We start from the raw sequence: 19,571 nt of genomic DNA, 5'->3' as shown, positions 1-19,571 counted from the left end.
TAACAGATGACAAAGAAAAGGCAGAGGTGCTCAATTCCTACTTTGGCTCAGTCTTCTCCCAAAAGAGGATGTATTACCCCCCCTGGCAAAGGCGAAGTACGGGCTGAAGGGGCAGGATTGCAGCTTGAGATTGATAGGCATGTGGTCAAGGAACACCTAATTACTTTGAATAAGTTCAGATCTCCAGGGCCAGATGAGCTGCATCCTAGAGTAATAAAGGAACTGGCAGAAGAACTCTCAGAACCGCTGTCTATTGTCTTTGAGAAATCATGGAGGACGGGGGAAGTGCCAGATGACTGGATGAGGGCTAATGTTGTCCTTATCTTCAAAAAGGGTAAAAAGGAGGAACCTGGGAACTACGACATCAATCCCTGGGGAAATTCTGGAGCAGGTGATAAAGCAATCCATCTGGAAGCACCTTGAAAACAATGCAGTGATTATTCAAACCCAACATGGATTTGTCAAGAATAAGTCCTGCCAGACGAATCTGATCTCATTTTTTGATCAAGTCACCTCCCTTGTGGACTGTGGGAATACTGTAGACATCATATACCTCGACTTCAGCAAAGCTTTCAACAAAGTGCCCCATGATATCCTGATGAGCAAACTAGGTCAAAGTGGGCTAGATGAAACAACGATCCGGTGGATCCACAGTTGGCTACAGAATCGGACTCAAAGAGTGCTTATCAATGGGACCTTCTCAAACTGGGGAGAGGTAACAAGTGGGGTACCACAGGGTTCAGTCCTGGGCCCAGTGCTCTTCAACATTTTTATTAATGACTTGGAGGAGGAGGTGCAGGGAATGCTGATCAAATTTGCAGATGACACACAATTGGGCGGGATAGCTAATACTTTGGAAGACAGAAACAAAATTCAAAGTGATCTGGATAGACTGGAGCGCTGGGCAGAAAACAACGGAATGACATTTAATAGGGATAAATGCCAAGTTCTGCACCTAGGAAAAAGAAACCAAATGCACAGTTACAAGATGGGGGATAAGTGGCTCAGTACCACGACAAACAAGAAGGATCTTGGAATTGTTGTTGATCACAAGCTGAATATCAGCCAACAATGTGATGTGGCTGCAAAAAAGGAAAATGCTCCTTTGGGCTGCATTCATAGAAGCATAGCTTCCAAATCCCGGGAAGTACTAGTTCTCCACTACTCAGCACTGGTTAGGCTTCATCTGGAGTACTGTGCCAGTTCTGGGCACCACACTTTAAGAAGGATGCAGACAAACTGGAGAGGGTTCAGAGGAGGGCAACAAAGATGATCAGGGGACTGGAAACAAAGCCCTATGAAGAGAGACTGAAAGAATTGGGCATGTTTAGCCTTGAGAAGAAAAGACTGAGGGGAGATAGGATAGCGCTCTTCAAGTACTTGAAAGGTTGTCACAGAGAAGAAGGCCAGGATCTCTTCTTGATCTTCCCAGAGTGCAGGACATGGAATAACGGGCTCAAGTTACAGGAAGCCAGATTCTGGCTGAACATCAGGAAAAACTTCCTGACTGTTAGAGCAATACGACAATGGAACCAATTACCTTGGGAGGTGGTGGGCTATCCCACACTAGGGGCGTTCAAGATGAGGCTGGACAGCCATTTGTCAGGGATGCTCTGACTTGTATTCCTGCGTTGAGTAGGGGGTTGGACTCGATGGCCTTGTAGGCCCCTTCCAACCCTACTATTCTATGATTCTATGATCTTCCAAGCCCTTACTCCAGTTAAACCAGAATATTTTCCATCTCTCACATAATCACAAATGATGCCTGCCAAAAACCCTCAGTTTATAGTGGCAATTCCAAAACTCTCCCAGCGCACCCGCATGTGTTCCTTAAAGAAATGTGCTGCAAGGAATTATTTCATTTAATAATTCAACAGGATCCACTGATCTTAAAGAGCCAGCCCACAGAGGAGGGTGCCCACCTTGTCTCTGAATGAGTCACTGCTCTGCTCTTCCCTCATTTCTGTTAGCCTCAACTGGGGTGGGTGTCTGTCCATCACGTGTGATTGAGGCATTCAGACATTCTCAGTGCAGAGATGCACAGAATTTCCTGACTCCAGAGGAGGCTCCCTGTTCCTTTGCATGAATCAGGAGGGACTCTAGATCAGCGACTCACACAGAAATGCAAGAGATGGCATCCTCCAGAGGATGACATCCTAACTGACACATTTTCTGTCAACATTTTAAGCTATAAAAGCAGCCCAAATTATATGGAGAAGGCAGGCTCCTCATTCGCTGACTCTTCCCCCCTAATTTTAGCTAAATCTATTCCCCAAAGATGCCCCCCCCCCCGTAATTCAAAATAGGAATCCACATTTTTTAAAAAGGTGGCTGAACTATCAGAAATATGCCACAGAATGTCATGAACGAAATGGGCTGGGGGAAGATTTACCTTCCACCATTCTAATTGCATGTATGGAAGAGGGGACAGAAGGTATCATGTAGCAACTTCACATCTGGAACGGATTTGGGGGCAGGTTCACCCATAATATTACTGACAAGGGGTGTGTTGTTTTTAAAGCAAAATCAGATAACCTGCATCCCCCACCCCCCGCAAAATAAGAAGCTACATTTGCTAGAACGTGTAGCCCTTACCAATTACAGCGTTGCTAAAAACTCTTTGGAAAAAGGCATATTGGTACTCTCACAGGGAACAGTGACAGCAGTCGTAGGGAAGGAGGATTGGGGATATTTCATCTGGGATCAGCTTGAAATAGATGGATGTACCAAGACTCAAAAGGAAGTTATTCTTCTGACTGGGGCACATCAGAACCTCAGTCTAAGAAACTTCTCACCACAAGCTGTGGCCAAGGTTTCATTATGCAAGTTGAGATTTTACGCAAACCAATTGCAAAGACAAGCAAAACCACATGATGAAGATGAAGATGAAGTAAACAACCCATTTTAGCTGCTTGCTCGGTCCAGTTCTTTTTTCTCCCAATAGAAAGACCTTGGTTCATCTCCCAAAACATCAAAATAAAGAATCACCAGATGTCACATACTATGGTAAATATATGGCAAACTTTCACATAATCTGGTAAATAGCTGGCATTAACATTTGGGGAACAATATTTCATTCTGGCCGTACAGGACGCACCGGTACATTTGTGCTGGCGCCAGGAGAGCACAGGGTTGTTGTTCCTGGCTGGTCCTCTGGGATGCGGCCTGTCCCTGAAACCCCCTCTCCTTTTGTCAATTTCACACAGCCATGCCAGGCAGGATCCAAACGAATCCTTGGAAATGTCATTGCAAACAGCCTGGCTCTTCTGGCTAGTTCCATCTGATCCGGTTTTCTGAGCCTGCCTTGACCTGAGCTCATTCCCCCCATCACGGCTGAAGGCCCTTGTTTTGCAGCAGACGGGGGCCTGGAAGAGCATTCAAAGAGTCTTGCTCCATCTCTGGTCAGACTGAGGAAAAAGACCACACACACAATTCCAGGATGGCAGCAGCTTGCACAAGCATTTGGTTCACATTAATTATGTCTGGACAAACAGAGAGATGCAGAAGGTGGGAAAGGGTGAAGAGAGGGAGAAGGACAGCGAGTGAGAATCCAAGATGTCAACAGAGATGCATAGAAGTTTGTGGCTGTGTCTGATAAGCAATGCTTAACAAAAACAGAATAAAGGTGATCACAGCTTAACAGAAGCCCCTTAAAAAGAGAAATTGGCATGGCACAACAATTCACATGGCCATAATAAAGTTGTTTACATGCTTCGATGTGTCTTCACCAGGCCTGTAACATTTTCAAGGACCCAGAGGAGTGAGTCTGTCTTTCTGGCTAATCTCCTTGCACACATATCTCCACATTTTGGGGTTCAGAATAACATGAAAAAAGTTTGAGGAAAGACTGAGGAGATGTAACATAGGTAGAAAAGGGGCAACTAAGCTCTGAAGAACTGGAGTTGCCACATGGCCAGAATTTTGTATGCCTGCATTTTTTATGCCCCAGCCCCAAAGGGGGAACATAGAGCAGAAAGGGGCAGCCAAACTAACAAAGGGCTTGGAGGAGCAAAGGCACCTCTCCTTGGGGCTTTTATGTTTTGAGGAAAGTTGGCTGGCATGACAACTTATAAAATGGGGAAAGGTGTGCAGACAGTGGACAGCAGGCTGAACTGAAGGTGGTGAGAGGGAGAGCAGGCCGTTCCACCAGCCCTGCCGGAAAAACCATTCCCTCCCTTCCCATTCTTCTTTCCTTGTGTCTTTTGAGACAGAAAGCCTGTGGGCAGGACTCTCTTGTCCAATGGATGAGAGGTATGCTGCTTTGGAAGTCTCTTTGGCTGTGGGGCAGCATAAAAATATTTCAGATGAATACATAAATGAAAGACGCATTCCCTCTTCATTCCCAGAACTTGGACTGGCAAGCAGCAGGCTCAGGGCTTCACACAATGTGGAGCATCCTTTGAAATTCACTGGCACCCAGGATGTGATAGCAACTCTTCACTCAGATGCTTGGAGGACAGCAGGGCTACCGACGGCGGTCCTGGTGAAATGGCTCCTCAGTGCACAGAGGCAGCAGCAGAGTACCAGGCAGAGGCAGAGGCGGCAGCGTTGATGTCCATCCCGCTGTGCCCTCGAGCTTCCTGGAGGCATCTGGGCAGCCGCTTTGTGCAATAGAATGCCAGGCGAGATGGAGACTTGGTCTGACTGGCAAAACAAAGGGATCTCCAAAGGGAAACTCTCCATCGGCTTCTTCATCCTGTGTAGCCCAAATTCTTTCGCGCAAGGCTCCAGTCGAACCTAATTCCCCCACAGGGACATCCTCCACACCGCATGTCATGAGCCACACGTACCGCTGGGTGCCCCTAGGCAACTCTGCATCCCAGTTGACCCAGCCATGCCAGAAGGGACAGGGCGGCGGGGGCTGGGGCCCATCACCATGCTCTGTAGCCTTTCTCCAGTCGCACAGCTCTATGGGAAGACGCAGGTGCCTATTCAGAATGAGCAGGATGGCAGCCACACGGAGCACAGACCCAGGTGTGTGGGAAGCCCCATCCTCTGCACTGGGTGGAGGACTGCCAGTGGAGGGCAAAGGGAAACACACAAACGCAGAGCAAAGAGCATGGGCAGCAGTGGGAAGAGCACCCCCTGGGCCTGGATGCACAGTCGATGTCGGAGCTGAAGCAAGAGAGGGCGTGACCGAGTGGCAGCACCTGAATGCACCTCATAAGGAGGTGAGGAGGCAGTGGGGACAGTGGCAGCAGTGGTTGGGGCACAGAAAGCAGCCTTAATGCACGCCCCTGCCCCCAGCCTGCCCATTAAGCTCCATTTTGTCTACACAGGCCCCTCCACACAACTGGCTTAGCCCACCACTGTACCACTGTTTCTAATTCCTGTTCAAGCACGGCTCTGTACACTGGCTGTTTTTATCTCGCTACATTCTGCTTATTATCTTTCCATGGGGGTGGGGAGGCCTCTCATAAACATCACTACTCTTGTGCAACAAACCCTTACACATGGCGGGGGCATCATGCAATTTCCTCTGTGGTACCTGCCTCTTTCCCTCCATTTGCAGATTACTGGTCAGTGGGTTGTGATTGACACAGCCACACAATGCAGGTGGATAGCAACCCCCCCAAAGCCCCCCCCCCCAAGACATGGCTTTCAGTTGCCCGGCAGACCACTGGAATGCCATCATGCTGCCTATTTCGTGCTGTGCCAAGCCTTGCTGTTTCATGATCACAGCATGGTGGCATGGTGCTCTTATGGACTCCCGCCGCATTGTGCTGCACCAGCAAGCAATATGGAATCATGAGGAGGTGGAAGGGTGCAGATGTGGCAGGGTGACTCCCACCCCATCGTCATCACTGCTGTCATCATAACTGCACCCCCCGCAACCGTCCACACACACACAGCAGCTCATTTTGCCATGGTACAAGCACATGGGCAGGGGCTGGGGCTTTCATGGCATGACCAGAGAAAATACTGTGTTTCCCCTGTTCTGAAATAGCATGGGATAAGTAGGGGGAAAGCATGGGAAAACCACTGGAGGACAATGACATCCTGTCAAGCATTTGGAAAATTCCGTGCTTGAGGAATAATGAATGCACAACAAAACCCAGGTGTAGAGACACCCACAGGCAGCTCTCTAGGTTTCCTCCCTGGATCTGGCCCCCTTTCCCTGGCTTAGCTGCACAGGGTGCCCTGTCCTTTTGCCACAGAGCCCCACCCTGCCTGAGCTGGGTCTCCTGGTGTGGGGTTCATGCTGCCGCTGCTGTGCACAGTTCTTCTGACTCCTCTGCCCCCTTGTGGTGATATAGGCAGGAGGAAGTGGGAGGCAGCTGGGTTTCTGCTCTCCACCAGGTTCAGTGGGTGATTTCTGACCTACACCCCTCTGAAACTGGCATCGCCTTATGCCAGCAGTATCAGAGGGAGGACCAGGGTCTGAGGGATTTGGCAGACATCCTCTCCACCCCTGTCATGCCTACATCACCACCCTGCTTTGGTCACTTTGCAGGCAGCGTCATGCAAGCACTGCAGAAACCCTGACATGGAGTTTTAGCAGTGTATCTGTGAGGTTGTGCTGACATCTCTCCACTGACAGAGATGTATCTGGGATTAAAGCCCCATTGCAGGGCTTCAAAGTCTGAAGAAATATCCCAAAGAAGAAGTACTAAATATAAACCCTCAGTTTTATTTTACTGATCTGTAATTTCATGTCGATGTTATAAATTCAACCATTGATTGGGTGAATCAATGTGATGAAGTAAATCCTCATTTGCCCGGAGTCTGCACTGGTATCTGCAGTCTTGGGAAAGAAGGAAAACACGACCCACCCGTTCTGTTTTCATCACAGTAGTTCTCCTTATGCAATTACATTTTTAAAAAATCTAATGAAACCACTGGGACACAGAACATGAACGTTGACGCTGGCTCGCTGGTGCCACGGAATTGATCTTGGCTGCAATGCAGACAGACATTTTTTGCATTCTTCTGAGATTAAGCACCAAAATGTTTGGGAGGGAACCAGCTGCCTCGTTTCCCTTGTAGTCACTATCCTACTTCCAAACGCATGATGGATGTCCAAGGAGAGATGACTACATCTAGATTCTCTGTGCATGAATGGGCCATGCATATGTGTGCATTACACGTACACTCCCATTTCCGCTGGCTGTGAATACACCCACACACCCACACGCGCACGCACGTGCGCACACACTGGGGCTGTACTAAATTTTAAAAGATTGTTTCTGAGCTGCTTCATCCACTTAGAAATTGGCTGTTTTGTTTCAGCTAAATTTCAGGGGTGAGGTGAAATTCCTTTGGTGGGGGGAAGAGAATGAGGACAGCAGCCATTTTGTTTCCCCCAGAAAGTCGGCCCTGAGGTGCTTTTTGTTTTACAGACATTTGAAATTGCTGCCACCTTTGCCACTCACTGAGGGAAGTTGAATAGCTTGAGTAAAACACATGTTTGCAGAGTGGGTGTAGTGTTTCCAGCAGCTCATTTTATTTGCGAAGTGCCATGTTAAATGCAACCCTGTTTCAAAATCTGAATACCAAGTAAATTATTTTTTATGTTTGGATTTCTTCCCTTTTTTAAATAAGAATGTCTTGCAAAAACACCGGAGATGTTTCACTCAAAAGCAGATATAAATTTAAAAAGGTAAATCATGCTGTTTTCTCAGGGGGAGGGGAAGATGGGAGAATCAGAGATTAATGGAGCAGTCTGATGAATGCCTAATCAGAAGGAAGCCCTGCTTCCAATTAGACATGCATAGGATTGCACTGGGTTCAAAGTGTCTCCCTTGCCATCAGCGAACGTGCTGCGGAATTAGTGAGATGAGCCAGAGCAATGAAAGTCGGGGGCAATTTCATGGAGCCATTTCTCCTTGACCACAGCTGTGTCGGTGTCGGCAGTGTCGAGTTGTATCACTGTTTCGCCCCACCCCTAATGCACACAGAGGCACAGAAATCCTGGTGCCACAGGCAGCAACACCTTTGTGCCTGGGGACTGATGGCTGAAGAGGTGAGGAGCCCCTCTGGAGCTGGTGGCTGGAGCTGCCTTCCATTCCCCTCCTGAAGAGCGGCTTGGGGTTCAGGCACACCAGGGGGTGATGCTGCTGGACTCAGGGTTCCCATGGATTAGGAAGGGCTGCTGCCTCGACAGTAGGACTGAGTGCTTGCAGGAATGACCTCACTGAGGAAGGGAGTGGAAGCAGGAGGCCTTTCAACACAGGCCTACGAAGTCAGGGTCTGGTTTTTAATGTTTTCACATTAAAACTGGACAGCTCCCAGGTGCCTCATGGGCCCAGGCCAGTCCACTGCTTCAGAAAACTGCAATGGATCTCAGAGTTCACAGGTAGCAGAGGAAGAACAGAACTGTAGATCTCACTCAGCGAGAGCAAGGTGGTGTTGCACATGAGAAGCAGCAGGGCACAACAGGAAAAAAAAAAAAGGAAAGGTTCCTCCTGTGCAAGCACCGGGTCATTACTGACCCCTAGAAGGATGCTGCTTGCGCTGGCATTTTCATGGCAGACTATAGCGGGGTGGTTTGCCATTGCCTTCCCCAGTCATGACTACCTTTCCCCCAGCAAGCTGGGTACTCATTCTACCGAACTCGGAAGGATGGAAGGCTGAGTCGACCCGAGCCGGCTACCTGGGATCCAGTTTCCGCTGGAATCAAACTCAGGTCATGGGGAGAGTTTCAGTTGCAATACTGCCGCCTACCACTCTGCGCCACACAAGGCTCAGGGCACAGCAGACCTCCCATTAATCGTCATCATCCCTATGCGTGGGGAAGAGGCAGAGGGCCAGAGAAGAGCTTGCTGAGAAAAGTGAGTCTGATGTGACATTCGAACTGGGGACTTCCCAGCTCATGGGGCTGCCTTGATGGGCCTTGGAATGTGGGCTGGGGGGGGGCCATGCTTCAAAAGGGCTATGTGTGTTGAGGAAGGAGGAAGAGGAGATGGAGGCAGCTGAGGAGGGAGGTGAGAGAAGGTGGTGGCAGCAGCAGCAGCACCACCATCTTCGCCACCACCACCACCAGTGATGTGGAACCACTGAGAAGGAAGTTGGGGGAGAGCAGCAGCAGCTGGGGGTGGGGGGAGAGAGGTAGAGCAATCGTAACCTTGACCCCTTCAGGAGCGGCCTGACTCAGGGGCAGAGGCCAGCAGCAGGAGCCCAAGTTCTACTTGTTCTCAGTTATGTTGTTACTTGCTGAAAATCCTAAAGTTAAGTAAATATTGCCATATATTTGTTTGTTTGTCTCTCAAGTGAAACCTGCCCATCCTCATCCTGGCTCTAGGAACCTGGAGGGCTACACTTGGCCATGGTGCTACACCAGCTCCATCTTCAGAGCTGTGGCCATAAGTCACTCCAAAGCCAGGCAGAGTTTTCCACCAGTTCTGTTGAAACCTGCAGCTCAGCCAGTGGGCTCTGTTGTGGCAGACCAGTTGATGCTTGTGGTGGGTCAACAGGGGAACACATTCTCATCGGAGGCCGTGCTGCAAGACGAATGCCAAAGGCCAGAAGATGATGTCCAGCAAACCCCAAATCCCTGTTCACCTCAGCTTCTGCATCACCCTTTTGACATATTAGAAGCCCATCAGCAAAACAATATGTCAGCAGCACAATTGCTCCTGGCATTGAGCTGTCCGGCTGGCAGCGAGTTCCAAGAACAACAAGGGCGAATGTTAAACAAACTGCTGTCCATTTCTCAAATTTCAGCTGGAACAAATCCGCTCACCCCCAGCCATTACATAGGGTTTTGTTGTCTGTATTTATGATATGTCTGAAAAAGTCTGAGCTTTATCACCTCTTGCAAAGAAAGTGGGGAGCCAACAAAGAAAGAAAAGTTGAGGCTGAGAATAGCTTGCTCTTTTTTCAGGAAGGAAATGTCAAACTGTCTCAAAAAATACCATGTCATATTCTAGCATTGGGGGGGAGGGGAAATCCCAGGTAATATCTTTAAAGTAGAAGGCTGTTTTAGTGTCTGCGGTATGCTATATATAAGCCCTGCAAATAGGTCCTGAGAGATTTGCCCATTGGCCCATGCATACCTCTGGTATCCACTTGTCACTTCGACAGACTAAGGGTGTCTCTACATTAAACAAGACCCCCGCAAAAAACCACATCCTTTCCAGAGGTTTCTTTGAGGGATTAGGAAGGGCTTCTTTACATGGCAGCTACGTGGTTTGAACTGACGGAGTGCCTTCCTCACTTCCTGGCATGTGTGCAAAGGAGGGGGGGAGTCTTGTTTTCGTAGCTTAACTTCTGCTGTACTGTTTTCTTGTAGCCCCCAGGAAACCTCTGACTTACTTCTGAGTAGACATAAAATGTAAGACGGTACTGTAAGTCTGCAACCCTTGGCACACTTATGTGGGAGTAAGCTGCATTGAACTCAGTGGGACTTATTTCTGAGTAGACATAAAATCACCCTGTAAGTCTGCAACCCTTGGCACACCTACTTGGGAGTAAGCCCCATTGAACTTGATGGGGTGCTCTGATTCAACAGAGGATTTGCTTCTGAGCTTGGTGGGGTGGGGGATCAGGTGTGTCTCCCTTTGTTGCTGGGAGGCATTTTACCCTCTTCTCCCCCCAATTAAGAAATGCAGAGGCAGGAGTTGCAATCAGCAGGTGATTCTTGCCCTTGCACCTGTCAGATCTGCACAGGTCTCCTTCCATGCAACCCCGTTCCCATCCTGAGTGCCTTTGTCATCCTGACTGCACCCCCAACAACTGAAAACAAATGCCCACAGCAGGCAGACACAGCAGTTTCTTCCACTATTGAAGAATTTCACGAGGAAGTTATGGTGCTCCTGTGCCGGGGGCTGGAAAAAATACCACTTTTTTTTGTGTTTGGGGAAAACACGAAATAGGCTGGGGAAAACTGCGGGAGTCACTTTGGACATTAGCAGCGTCACGTAAATAGCCTGCAAACTTCCAAGAGAGAGCCATCTCAACAGCAGGATAAAAACTCCATGTGATGATCCCCTGAAAATAAAAATGGGGAGAGCCAACTCAGTTTGCAAAAGTTTCCTTTTCTAGGTAGGTGACCATGATTTTTTACTTGTTACAGATGCTCAGCCAACCATATCTTTATAGGTCTGCTGCAGATATCAGCTAAGCCAAGGTAAGCAAAGAAGTTCTAGAATTGAAAGAAGGCCCATAACCACATTTTTCATCCTCCGCCCCCTCCCTGGTTTGACTAAAATTATAATGGACATGCAGTTCTCCTGAACAAAGTGATGAGATAACCAGAAGAACATCAGAAGAGTCCTGCTGGACCAGACCAAAGGTCCACCTAGTCCAGCACTCTGTTCACACAGTGGCCAACCAAAGGCCACAGTGGGAATCCCCCAAGCAGGACATGAGCACAACAGCACCCTCCTCCCCGTGTTCCCCAGCAGCTGTTACACATGCTGCCTCTGAACATGGGAGTTCCCCATGGGCACACAATTTCTGCATTCATTTCCCTGGCCATGTCATGCCCCCACCAGCGGGGTCCTCCTCAGAGGAAGAACTAGAGCCTCCAGAAACCGAGGGCACACTGGATTGGTTGCAGGCACCAGGCCATGAGGAGGCTGGGCCCTTGGGGGAGATGGCTGAGAGCCCATCCCTATCCGGGGGAGGGACTCTGCCTCCGCGGCAGAGGCTGGGCAACCCCCAGGCCTGAGGCGCATCATTGCCTCAAGCAACAGGCCAGCAGCGCTCCCCTGAGAAGGACTGCTCATGTGCAAGGAAGGTCTCCTCAGGAGAAAGTGGCTCCTCTTGAGTAGGGCTCTGGCCAGAGCACTCTAATGAGTGGCAGCTGAGTCTGGGTGGAGCTCAGAAGCCCTGGCAGTTAAAAGCCTTCAGTACCAGCAGAGCTGGTGCTGAAAACAGCCCCTCACCAGTTTCTTCTGCCTGGCTTGCTGACCCTCTGTCCTATAGGCCTTGGACTCGTGCTTGACTCTGCTGTGGGATTGTGTATGAACTTGGCTGCCTACCTGTTGTTTTCACTGCTGCCTGTTATTTTGACCACTCCTGCTTTTGCCTGACTCTTTATATCTGACTGATTGCCTGTGCCTTGACCTTTGCCTGTTACCTTGACTAGTGCTGCCTCTGTCTGAACTTGCTTGAAAAGAAACCTGTCTGCTGGAACATTGGCCTGGTTTACTACTTTGCCTTATGGTCAGCCCTTTCCCCCTTCATGGATCACTGCCTTGTTGTGGCGAAGGGGCTTGCGTAACTCAGTGAAGCCATAAGCTATGCCGTGCAGGGCCACCCAAGACGGACAGGTCATGGCAGAGAGTTCTGACAAAATGTGGTCCACTGGAGAAGGAAATGGCAACCCACTCCAGTATTCTTGCCAAGAAAACCCCATGGAACGTATCACAAGGCTAAAAGATATGACGCCGGAAGATGAGCCCCTCAGGTCGGAAGGTGTCCAATATGCTACTGGGGAACAAGCAGAGGGTAACATTAGTAACAACAAAGCTAGCGGAGATGACAGTATTCCAGCCGAGCTATTTAAAATCCTAAAAGATGATGCTGTTAAAGTGCTGCATTCAATATGCCAACAAATCTGGAACACTCAACAGTGGCCACAAGACTGGAAAAGGTCAGTTTACATTCCAATTCCAAAGAAGGGCAACGCCAAAGAGTGTTCAAACTACCGCACAATTGCGCTCATTTCACATGCCAGCAAGGTGATGCTCAAAATTCTACAAGCTAGGCTTCAGCAGTATGCGAACCGAGAACTACCGGAAGTACAAGCTGGGTTTCGAAGAGGCAGAGGAACTAGAGATCAAATCGCCAACATTCGCTGCATCATGGAGAAAGCAAGAGAATTCCAGAAAAACGTCTATTTCTGCTTCATTGACTACGCTAAAGCCTTTGATTGTGTGGATCACAACAAACTGTGGCAAATTCTTAAAGCGATGGGAGTACCAGACCACCTTACCTGTCTCCTGAGAAACCTGTACGAGGGTCAAGAAGCAACAGTAAGAACCAGACATGGAACAACCGATTGGTTCAAAATTGGGAAAGGAGTACGACAAGGCTGCATATTGTCACCCTGCTTATTTAACTTATATGCAGAGTACATCATGAGAAATGCCGGGTTGGATGAATCAGAGGTCGGAATTAAGATTGCTGGGAGAATTATCAACAACCTCCGATATGCAGACGATACCACCCTAATGGCAGAAAGCGAAGAGGATCTCAAGAGCCTCTTGTTGAGGGTGAAAGTGGAGAGTGCAAAAGCTGGTTTGAAACTCAACATTAAAAAAACTAAGATCATGGCATCTGGCCCCATCACTTCCTGGCATATAGAAGGGGAAGAAATGGAAGCAGTGACAGATTTTACTTTCTTGGGCTCCAAGATCACCGCAGACGGTGACTGTAGCCATGAAATTAAAAGACGCTTGCTCCTTGGGAGGAAAGCTATGGCCAACCTAGACAGCATAGTAAGAAGCAGAGACATCACCTTGCCAACAAAGGTCCGTCTAATCAAAGCTATGGTTGTGGCGAAGGGGCTTGCGTAACTCAGTGAAGCCATAAGCTATGCCGTGCAGGGCCACCCAAGACGGACAGGTCATGGCGGAGAGTTCTGACAAAATGTGGTCCACTGGAGAAGGAAATGGCAACCCACTCTAGTATTCTTGCCAAGAAAACCCCATGGAACGTATCACAAGGCTAAAAGATATGATGCCGGAAGATGAGCCCCTCAGGTCGGAAGGTGTCCAATATGCTACTGGGGAAGAGCAGAGGGTATTTCCAAGTAGCGCCAGAAAGAGTGAAGCGGCTGGGCCAAACCCGAAAGGACACTCAGCTGTGGATGTGTCTGGCGGTGAAAAGAAAATCCGATGCTGTAAAGAACAATATTGTTTAGGAACCTGGAATGTCAGATCAATGAATCAAGGTAAGCTGGAGGTGGTCAAACATGAGATGGCAAGATTGAACATCGACATCTTGGGAATCAGCGAACTAAAATGGACAGGCATGGGCGAATTTAATTCAGGTGACCATCATATCTACTATTGTGGGCAAGAATCCCTTAGAAGAAATGGAGTAGCACTCATAGTCAACAAAAGGGTGGGAAAAGCAGTACTGGGGTACAATCTTAAAAATGATAGAATGATCTCAGTACGAATCCAAGGCAAACCATTCAACATCACAGTAATTCAACTCTATGCCCCAACCACTGAGGCCGAAGAAGCTGAGGTTGATCGGTTCTACGAAGACCTACAACACCTTCTAGAACTAACACCAAAAAAAGATGTCCTCTTCATCATAGGGGATTGGAATGCTAAAGTAGGAAGTCAAGAAATCACCGGGATAACAGGCAGGCATGGCCTTGGTGTACAAAATGAAGCAGGACAAAAGCTAATAGAGTTTTGCCAAGAGAACATGCTGATCATAGCAAACACTCTTTTCCAACAGCACAAGAGGCGACTCTACACATGGACGTCACCAGATGGTCAATATCGAAATCAGATTGATTATGTCCTTTGCAGCCAAAGATGGAGAAGCTCCATACAGTCAGTAAAAACAAGACCTGGAGCTGACTGTGGCTCAGATCATGAGCTGCTTCTTGCAAAATTTCGGCTTAAATTGAAGAACGTCGGGAAAACCACTAAACCGTTCAGGTATGACCTCAGTCATATCCCTTCTGAATATACAGTGGAGGTGAGGAATAGATTTCAGGGATTAGACCTGATAGACAGAGTGCCTGAGGAACTATGGACGGAGGTCCGTAACATTGTTCAGGAGGCAGCAACAAAATCCGTCCCAAAGAAAAAGAAATGCAAGAAAGCCAAGTGGCTGTCTGATGAGGCTTTACAAGTAGCTCACGAAAGAAGGGAAGCGAAAAGCAAGGGAGAAAGGGGAAGATATACCCAACTGAATGCAGAGTTCCAGAGAATAGCAAGGAGAGACAAGAAGGCCTTCTTAAATGAACAATGCAAAGAAATCGAGGAAAACAACAGAATGGGAAAGACTAGAGATCTCTTCAAGAAAATTGGAGATCTCAAGGGAACGTTTTGTGCAAAGACGGGCATGATAAAGGACAAAGAAGGCAGGGACCTAACAGAAGCAGATGAGATTAAGAAGAGGTGGCAAGAATACACAGAAGAACTATACAGGAAAGATCTGAATGTCCCTGATAGCCATGATAATGCGGTCACTGAACTTGAGCCGGACATCCTCGAGAGTAAAGTCAAGTGGGCCTTAGGAAGCATTAGTAACAACAAAGCTAGCGGAGATGACAGTATTCCAGCCGAGCTATTTAAAATCCTAAAAGATGATGCTGTTAAAGTGCTGCATTCAATATGCCAACAAATCTGGAACACTCAACAGTGGCCACAAGACTGGAAAAGGTCAGTTTACATTCCAATTCCAAAGAAGGGCAACGCCAAAGAGTGTTCAAACTACCGCACAATTGCGCTCATTTCACATGCCAGCAAGGTGATGCTCAAAATCCTACAAGCTAGGCTTCAGCAGTATGCGAACCGAGAACTACCGGAAGTACAAGCTGGGTTTCGAAGAGGCAGAGGAACTAGAGATCAAATCGCCAACATTCGCTGCATCATGGAGAAAGCAAGAGAATTCCAGAAAAACGTCTATTTCTGCTTCATTGACTACGCTAAAGCCTTTGATTGTGTGGATCACAACAAACTGTGGCAAATTCTGAAAGTGATGGGAGTACCAGACCACCTTACCCGTCTCCTGAGAAACCTGTACGAGGGTCAAGAAGCAACAGTAAGAACCAGACATGGAACAACCGATTGGTTCAAAATTGGGAAAGGAGTACGACAAGGCTGCATATTGTCACCCTGCTTATTTAACTTATATGCAGAGTACATCATGAGAAATGCCGGGTTGGATGAATCACAGGTCGGAATTAAGATTGCCGGGAGAATTATCAACAACCTCCGATATGCAGACGATACCACCCTAATGGCAGAAAGCGAAGAGGATCTCAAGAGCCTCTTGTTGAGGGTGAAAGAGGAGAGTGCAAAAGCTGGTTTGAAACTCAACATTAAAAAAACTAAGATCATGGCATCTGGCCCCATCACTTCCTGGCATATAGAAGGGGAAGAAATGGAAGCAGTGACAGATTTTACTTTCTTGGGCTCCAAGATCACCGCAGACGGTGACTGTAGCCATGAAATTAAAAGACGCTTGCTCCTTGGGAGGAAAGCTATGGCCAACCTAGACAGCATAGTAAGAAGCAGAGACATCACCTTGCCGACAAAGGTCCGTCTAATCAAAGCTATGGTTTTCCCAGTAGTAATGTATGGCTGTGAGAGCTGGACTATAAGGAAGGCTGAGCGCCGAAGAATTGATGCTTTCGAACTGTGGTGCTGGAGAAGACTCTTACGAGTGCCCTGGACTGCAAGGAGGTCAAATCAGTCCATCCTAAAGGAAATCAACCCTGAGTGCTCATTGGAAGGACAGATAATGAAGCTGAAGCTCCAATATTTTGGCCACCTAATGCGAAGAGAAAACTCCCTGGAAAAGACCCTGATGCTGGGAAAGACTGAAGGCAAAAGGAGAAGGGGACGGCGGAGGATGAGATGGCTAGATAGCATCACCGATGCAATGAATATGAACTTGAGCACGCTCCGGGAGAGAGCGCAGGACAGGAAGGCCTGGCGTGCTATGGTCCATGGGGTCACGAAGAGTCGGACACGACTGAACGACTGAACAACAACAACAACAGCCCTTTCACTGGGACTGCTACAGCCAATGCAGGACAGGCTGGTGTGTCTTCATTTCTTTCATTCATTATATGCACACATTTTGTGTTTGCATCATTAGCATTTCATAGAATCATAGACTACTAGGGTTGGAAGGGGCCTACAAGGCCATCGAGTACAGTCCCCTGCTCAATGCAGGAATCCAAGTCAGAGCATCCCTGACAGGTGGCTGTCCAGCCTCGTCTTGAACGCCTCCAGGGTGGGAGAGCCCACCACCTCCCTAGGTAATGGATTCCATTGTCATATTGCTCTAACAGGAAGTTTTTCCTGATGTTCAGCCAGAATCTGGCTTCCTGTAACTTGAGCCCATTATTCTGTGTCCTGCACTCTGGGATGATCGAGAAGAGATCCTGGCCTTCTTCTCTGTGACAACCTTTCAAGTACTTGAAGAGCGATATCCTATCACCCCTCAGTCTTCTATTCCCAAGGCTAAACATGCCCAGTTCTTTCAGTCTCTCCTCATAGGGCTTTGTTTCCAGTCCTCTCATCTTGGTTGCCCTCCTCTGAATCCTCTCCAGTTTGTCTGCATCCTTCTTCAAGTGTGGTGCCCAGAACTGGACACAGTACTCCAGATGAGGCCTACCCAGTGCTGAGTAGAGGGGAACTAGTACTTCCCGGGATTTGGAAGCTATGCTTCTATTAAAGGTAAAGGTGTCCCCAACCAGTCGTGTCCAGCTCTAGGGTGCGGTGCTCATCCCCGTTTCTAAGCTGAAGAGCCAGCGCTGTCCGAAGACGCTTCCGTGGTCATGTGGCCGGCATGACTGAACACCGAGGTGCACGGAATGCTGTTACCTTTCCCGCCGATGCGGTACCTATTTATCTACTTGCAATTTCTTGCTTTCGAACTGCTAGGTTGGCAGGAGCTGGGACTGAAGACGGGAGCTCACTCCGTCACGCAGCACTAGGGTCTCGAACTGCTGACCTGCCAACCTTCCAGTTTGCAGTTCAGCATCTTAACCACTAAGCCACCGCGGCCCCTTATGCTTCTATTAATGCAGCCCAAAAGAGCATTGGCCTTTTTTGCAGCCACATCACATTGTTGGCTCATATTCAGCTTGTGATCGACAACAATTCCAAGTTCCTTCTCGCTTGTAGTGTTGTTGAGCCACTTATCCCCCATCTTGTAACTGGGCATTTGGTTTCTTTTTCCTAGGTGCAGAATTTGGCATTTATCCCTATTAAATTTCATTCTGTTTTCAGCCCAGCGCTCCAGTCTATCCAGATCACTTTGAATTTTGTTTCTGTCTTCCAAAGTATTAGCTATCCCGCCCAATTGTGTCATCTGCAAATTTGATCAGCATTCCCTGCACCTCCTCATCCAAGTCATTAATAAAAATGTTGAAGAGAATTGGGCCCAGGACTGAGCCCTGCGGTACCCCACTCGTTACCTCTCCCCAGTTTGAGAAGGTCCCATTGATAAGGACTCTTTTTGAGTCTGATTCTGTAGCCAATTGTGGATCCACCTGATTGTTGTTTCATCTAGATCACTTTGAGCTAGTTTGCTCATCAGGATATCATGGGGCACTTTGTCCAAAGCTTTGCTGAAGTCGAGGTATATGATGTCCACAAGGGAGGTGACTTGATCAAAAAATGAGATCAGATTTGTCTGGCAGGATTTGTTCTTGACAAATCCATGTTGGCTTTGAGTAATCATTGCAATGTTTTCAAGGTGCTTCCAGATGGATTGCTTTATCATCTGCTCCAGAATTTTCCCAGGGATTGATGTCAGACTGACTGGTCTGTAGTTCCCAGGTTCCTCCTTTTTACCCTTTTTGAAGATAGGGACAACATTAGTCCTCCTCCAGTCATCTGGCACTTCCCCCGTCCTCCATGATTTCTCAAAGAGAATAGACATTGGTTCTGAGAGTTCTTCTGCCAGTTCCTTTACTCTAGGGTGCAGTTCTTCCGGCCCTGGAGATTTGAACTCATTCAAAGTAAGTAGGTTATTAGGTGTTTCATATTTCACAAACCATTTCTACAAGCTAATTTCTCCTCTGACACTTAAGCCATCACAGAATAAATAAAACAAAAATCAACAGGGTCGAACAGCCTGCTATGTCAAATTCCAAATGCCACTAAAAATCTTGTACCAACAGAGGCTTTCCTTGGAAGTGCAAATTCTAAGAAGGGATGATGATTGTGCAGCAGGGAGAGAAAGAGTTAAATTTGCCCTCCCCTCCCCTAGTGGGTATGAGACTCCTCAGGCTTCTCTATGGCTGCTATTTGCAGAATAAAAATGTGCAGATAATTCGCGCAACTGATGATCCATGTTGGTTGTAAAAGAGAAAACAGTTCCTGGAGGGAAAACTACTGATACCAAAGAAAATAACTCGTCTCAGGAGCCCTTCTTCCACTCCTGCAGCAGGGAGCCCTCGGCTTCCTGCCTGTGACCAGAGGAGCAAATACTAAAAGTGTGACAACGAGGAATGGGGGAACAATACTGGAAGGTTGTGCATAATGTTGTTTGAGGTCTGTTTTTTCAGAAACATGCACATGAAAACACTGTGCGGTTTTGCAGACAAATTTGAAACAGCACTATTCAGTTCCCTCCAACGTTGTTACTGTTGATCTAGCAGACTGTGAAGATTATTGCAGAGGCTTGAGGCAAAGGCCAGCATCTGTGGAATAACAGATCCAGGAAGTAATTGCATCCACGAGGCAAATATTTTTATTTATAATTCAGTGACCCATTTTATAAACACTGTGGTTCCACCTTGGGGTTCTTTCTTTCTGGAAGCCACCCATGGGCTTCTCCATCCAAATGTTGGAGGCCTGGAAGCCATGTGGAGTTTTGCAAAATCTGCAAAATTAATTAAGGATCTTGAGGCACCTTAAAGACTAGCAGATGCATTATGGTACAAGGTTTCATAGATGCACGTCCAGTTCATCAAA

The sequence above is a fragment of the Heloderma suspectum genome, chromosome 14 (assembly GCF_057233095.1).
Source record: "Heloderma suspectum isolate Gila_16-S chromosome 14, 16-S_ref, whole genome shotgun sequence".
NCBI lineage: Eukaryota > Metazoa > Chordata > Lepidosauria > Squamata > Helodermatidae > Heloderma > Heloderma suspectum.
Note: the sequence above shows the minus strand (reverse complement) of the source record.